This window comes from Oreochromis niloticus, unplaced genomic scaffold, assembly GCF_001858045.2.
Source record: "Oreochromis niloticus isolate F11D_XX unplaced genomic scaffold, O_niloticus_UMD_NMBU tig00000755_pilon, whole genome shotgun sequence".
Lineage (NCBI taxonomy): Eukaryota > Metazoa > Chordata > Actinopteri > Cichliformes > Cichlidae > Oreochromis > Oreochromis niloticus.
This window is the reverse complement of record NW_020327238.1, coordinates 19,891-26,086: the sequence shown is the minus strand read 5'-3', so window position 1 is coordinate 26,086 and position 6,196 is coordinate 19,891.

Sequence of the window (6,196 nt, the reverse complement as noted above, 5' to 3'; positions counted from 1 at the left end):
AACAGCGGTGTGAGGCCTCCTCTTCATCCTCGTGTCCACTATATCTCCTTTGTCTTATCATGTTGAGGTGAGGTTGTTGTCCTCACACCATGAACCAGACCGGCCACCTCTCTCCTGTAAGCTGCTTCGTCCCCTCCAGTGAGCGACCAATCACTGCAGCGTCGTCCGCGAACTTCAAAATGATGTTATCTTTGTTGGAGGTGACACAGTCGTGGGTGTACAGGGTGTAGAGGATGGGACTGAGGACGCAACCTTGTGGAACGCCAGCGTTTGTAATAATGCTGGCTGAAGTCCTGTTGCGATCCTGACGGACTGGGGCCTGCCAGTCAAAAAGTCCAGTAGCCAGCCACAGAGTGTTGCCAGCTTGTGAGTGAGTTTGTAAGGGATGACTGTATTGAAGGTGGAGCTGTAATCAACAACAGTACTTTGATGTATAAGTCTTCGTTCCAGATGGGAGAGGGAATAGTGAAGGGCAGCAGCAATGGCTTCTGATGTGTAATTGCAGTTTGTTAGGTGCTGTATAAAAACCACATTAAATTCTGTAAACCAATCAATCAATCAGTCACACAGACACACACTTAAAAAGTAAAATTGGGCTGGGCACACATGAGCCAGTGAGGAAACACTATCACAGGGAGCCGTCTGCACCGGGAGCCGGTCACAGACCGCAGCCTCCAGGCTGGGCACACAGCAGGAGGGAGGCAAAGAAGCCCCCAGCCAGGCTGAGAAGACCCACAGAGCCCAGCAGCCACGGTCGATCACAGCCCCAGTGCAGAGAGCCCCTCCGAGGAAACACTGGAGATATGACCTAATAAGAATATATACAGGATAAAAAGATAAATAAATAAGAATGGGATACAGTATAAATATAAATAGAGTAAGAAGATAAAAAATGAATAAGAATAAATTAATAAATATTAGGTAAAACCTAAATTAATAATATAAATAATAACAGGATAGAATAAATAAGCATAAAATAAATAAACGTTAGGTAAAAGCTAAATTAAAAAGGTGGTCTTGAGCCTGTCTTAAAACATGTACGTTCTCTGCGGCCCTGAGCTCCTCCGGCAGGCTGTTCCACAGACGAGGACCATACCACTGAAAAGCTGCCTCTCCGTGAGTATGTGTCCTGACTTTAGGGACAATCAAAAGGCCAGTACCAGAGGACCTCAGGGTCCGCGAGGGTTCATATGGTAAAGCAGATCTGAGAGATAAGAAGGCCCAAGACCATTAAGACATTTAAAAACCAATAAAAGAACTTTAAAATCGATCCTGAAACACACGGGGAGCCAGTACAGCGATTCTAAAACCGGTGTAATGTGGGCCCGCCTCTGGTCTTTGTCAGCACACGAGCTGCAGAGTTTTGTAAAAGTTGTAAAGGTGAAATATTCTTTTTGGGGAGACCAGAGAGCAGGGCATTACAGTAATCAATGCGACTGGTAATAAAAGCATGCATCAGCATCTCCGTGTTGGCCCGAGAGAGAATAGGGCGGACTCTGGCTATATTTTTTAGATGATAAAATCCAATTTTGGTTACATGTTTAATATGTGGGATAAAACCAAGCTCAGAGTCAAAAATAACACCCAGGTTTTTCACTTGTAGCGAAGGACATAGTGAAAATGCCTGTAATTTAGACAAGAGTTTCTCTCTCTGAGCCTCAGGACCGATGATTAAAACTTCAGTTTTGTCCTGGTTAAGCTGTAAAAAGTTTTCTGCCATCCAAGATTTAATATCTAGAATACAGTTAAAAAGGGCATCCATTGGTCTGGTGTCATCAGGAGACACGGAGATGTACAGCTGAGTATCATCAGCGTAACTGTGGAAGTTCACTCCATGCTTCCTGATGACACGCCAAGAGGTAGCATATACAAATTAAAAAGTACAGGGCCTAAACCGACCCTTGAGGCACACCACATGTCATTTTATTTTTTTTCTGAGTAAAACAAGTTTTTCTAAAATTTACTTAAAATGGTAAGTTGGATACAGGTCTGTAGTTATTAAAATCATTACAATCCAAATTGCTCTTCTTCAGAAGGGGCCTCACCACCGCCGTTTTAAAGGCAGCAGGGAAGACACGCAACTGAAGAGAGCAATTCATCATGTATAAAAGCTCAGCTTCAAGAAATCCATAAAGTGTTTTAAAAGTGAAGAGGGGATTGGATCTAAAAGACATGTGGTGGGTCTCACTGTGGAGCTGCTCACCCTCTCCACATGTCCTATTCGCAATTATTTATCATTACCGCTGTCCAAGTGGTCTCATTTCAAAGTTCAAAGCAAGCATCGGAACGGGCAAGAAAGGCGACTTTTAATTGACTTTGAATGTGTTGTGGTTTTTGATATCAGATGGGCTGGGTTGAGAAACTGGCTTAGAATTCCTCTTGCCTTCAGCATGGCCATGCCCCTCTGACTTCTGGCATCAACAAGGCATTTTTACCTTGTTTAGCATTTAGCGAAATGTTTATTTCGCTTTTCTGTTTGGACTATTCTCTGTAAATTCCTGAGAAAATCTGAGAAGATCAGGAGTGTCTGAAAAACGTAAAATAGCCCATCTGTCACCAACAGCAATGCTGCCTTCAAAGTCACTTAAATCACCTTTTTTTTTCTGGCGTGTGATTGACTGATTAGATATTTGCATTCACAAGCAGCTGAATAGGTTAGTGGATAGTGAGTCTGTACTGTGTTATTGTATATTGTTTTTTCAGTTATTGCTCTGGTATAGAAGTTTTTTTTCTTTAAGTAATTTAGTAATTTTCAGATCTCCGCTCCGTAAAGCGCAGACATAATAGTAAACATCATTTACATGTCCAGTTTTAAAATGTTTTTAATCTTGTCTGGTAAATTTTTCTTTTTTTGTCAGTCACTTACATTTAGGGAAGGAAAGTTTGAAGAAAGGAAATTTGACGTGTATGTTCTAAGATAACTGTGACGTTGACGACCTTTATTATAACTGTATTGGGCATGTTCACTTAACCAACAAAATAACAAACCAACAAATAAGAAACATAATTCCTGTTTTATAAAAGCCCCAATGACCAAACCATCAGTTGCTTTATATGCCTATAATATCCACATTTATTTTTATTCATAAAATTGGAAATGTAAGATATTAATAGATAAATTTACAAAGAAATTAAATGTAGTTCAATTCAGTTTTATGCATATGGGGCCAAATCACATTAGAAGTATGAGATAAAATTTTAATTTGGTCCATCTGGATGTGATTATAATGCTCCTGTTGTTTCGGGATGATATGCATACATACCATAATAAGTTACCCATTTATTGATTGCTGCTGGCTCCTGGCTCATGAAGACTTGAGGCTTATAGTTGTCTGTGTGAATGCAGCTGAAGATGAAAAACAATTGATTGGTGCAAACAGTGGCGGTCCTAGGCTGTTTGGCGCCCTGGGCGAACACTTCCTCTGGCGCCCCCCCCTAACAAACAGCAAACGACTAATACAATCAGAATAGGACAAATCAACAATTGACACTGACTAATTATTATTGTGCTGACACGGTCCAAAAGATTCAGTAAGCTACATCAGTGTCTACTGTTTGCTATCAAAGCCAAGTGGCTAACAAACGTAAACAGAAGTTTTCACGATCCCTACTAATTAATGTTATCTTGTTGTATCCCTGTTGTGGCCCGTGCTATCCTCTGTGCTGTTGCATGCTGGGGCAGCAGGTTGAGGGTCACAGATGCCAACAGACTAAATAAACTGATCCACAAGGCCCGTAATGTTGTGGGATGGAGCTGGACTCCATTAGGGTGGTGTCTGAGAAGCGAATGTTGTCCAAGATAAGGACAATCATGGATAATACCTCCCACCCATTCCATGACATGCTGGCTACCAGTGTTGGTCAAGTTACTTGAAAAAAGTAATCATTAACTAATTACTGATTACTTCCCCCCAAAAGTAATCCTGTTACTTTACTGGTTACTTATTTTCAAAAGTAATTAATTACTAAGTTACTTAGTTACTTTTTAAAAACACGATTTACAACCTGAATAGGTAATAAAGCAATAGATCTTTCAGCCCAATTCTACTTTTTCTGCATAATCCATCATACAAAATTTAATCAAATGGAAAAGTCTCTTTTTAAAACTTGTTTATTAGTTTTAATCTTTTAACTTTATACATCAAGCAAAAATTAAATTATATGCAACATTCTCTGGCTGGAAGAAATTTGTTTAACATTTAAACCTATTTTCTGCACATTCCAGCACATAAAATAAAATATTTTTTGTGTTTACACTCACTCTTTCAAATAAATGCAAGTGAAACACAACAGAAAATGAATAAAATCAAAGACTCAGCGGTCCTGTTGCTCTATTTTCACCTGTATAGCAGGCGGATGTTTGCCCTGGTGCAGGTGTGCCGCAGCCGTCAGTGGAAGAATCCACGAGTTTGTTTGTGAATTTCTCCCACACTCGATATATTATCCATTGTTGATCTGCACACAGCTGTTGCCACGAACGTCGCACTCACTTACGTCATTGTCATGAGACACTCTCGCAAAAAAATCACGGTTTTAGTAACGCAGCGTTCTTAGAGGAAAGTAACAGTAATCTAATTACCTTTTTTGCAATAGTAATCCCTTACCCTACTCGTTACTTGAAAAAGTAATCGGATTACAGTAACGCATTACCCATTTCTGCTGGCTACTCACAGGAGCACGTTCAGTGAGAGACTGAGATTACCAAAAAGCACCACTGAACGACACAGGAAATCATTCCTGCCAGTGGCCATCTCCCTGTACAACTCCTCCATCTAATACACTTACACCCTTTTTATACATGCTCTCAGTGGCGGTCCTAGCCTGTTTGGCGCCCTGGGCGAACACTCCCTCTGGTGCCCCCCTCCACCACACACACACACACACACACACACACAAAACATATTAAGGATCGTACATTAACATAAAACTGTTGTCCACACACACATATGAAGACAGAGAGAGTATGCATAGTATGCAAACGGCTACCAAACAGACATCATAATTCTTCATACAATGAGAACAGGACAAATCAACAACTGACAATGACTAATTAATATTAAAATCTGTAACATAATGTATTGTTTGGAGTTTAATCTGTTAGTGTTACTATTTTTACCATTTCTTCTTGGAGCAGCTGTAACACACGTAATTTCCTTAGGAATTAATAAGTATTCTGATTCTGACTGTTTCAGGATGACCTGCCATTATCCAATGACACATCTGCTTACCTGTATCTTTTGCTCGTTTCTCCTCCTCTTCTTTTCTATTTTTTCTAAACTGAGCACCTGATGGCTTTGAACTTTTCTTGTCCATCTTCCATTGGTTTTAATTTTGCACTCCAGTATGAACACCCATCCTTCAACCCGAGGATCACCACAACATATCCTAACAGACCTACACCTTAGGTCACAGATTCACTTTGTCTAGGGTGCATTTCTGAGATTTCACACAACCCAGGATTCAAATCATGAATACATAACAGACTTGGATTTACAGTATTAGGAATGAAATGTGCTCGATTTGGAAGCAGCCGGGGCTCCTCCCCTTTCGACTGGTTGTGTGTGAGACTTTAAATCATCAAACTGTAAATTTGAATTGTCATTGATCCCTTTACCCCGAGTCCTAAAGTGTATATTTATTTTCTTACTCTTCTTATATTTATTGTTTGTTTACTTGCACTGCTGTAACTGTAGCCTCGTCGTCTCGTCTCTCTATATACTGGACTGTATGTAGCGGAGATGACAATAAAGTTTACTTTGACTTCAGCAGCGAGCAGGCGCACCGAGGGCTCTCGCGCTCACTTTTCGTGTATAGAATTTTGAAAAAACATCGGTGCAAATTATAAGTCTGTAACATGATGTCTGGTGTTTTCGTGTTTGTTATTTTGTTTTATTTTGCTAGTTGGTTATTAGATGCCGCTCCAGTCAGCCAGAGAATCCCCCGCCGCCCCGCCCTCTCCTCTCTGCGCCGCAAGCAGCAGGCGCACCACGCAAACGGAGGGGGCCCTTACTCCCAGCAAATGGACGATAGAAAACCGATCGATGCCTGTGCCATTCCCAGTATGCGCTGGCTGCCGTAGGGGCAGCATGAGCACGAGCGTTTTTTTTCTTTTTTTGCCGATGCCCGTGATGCCGCCCCCCATCACGATGCCGCCCCGGGCAACCGCCCGTGTCGCCCGTATCTAAAACCGCTACTG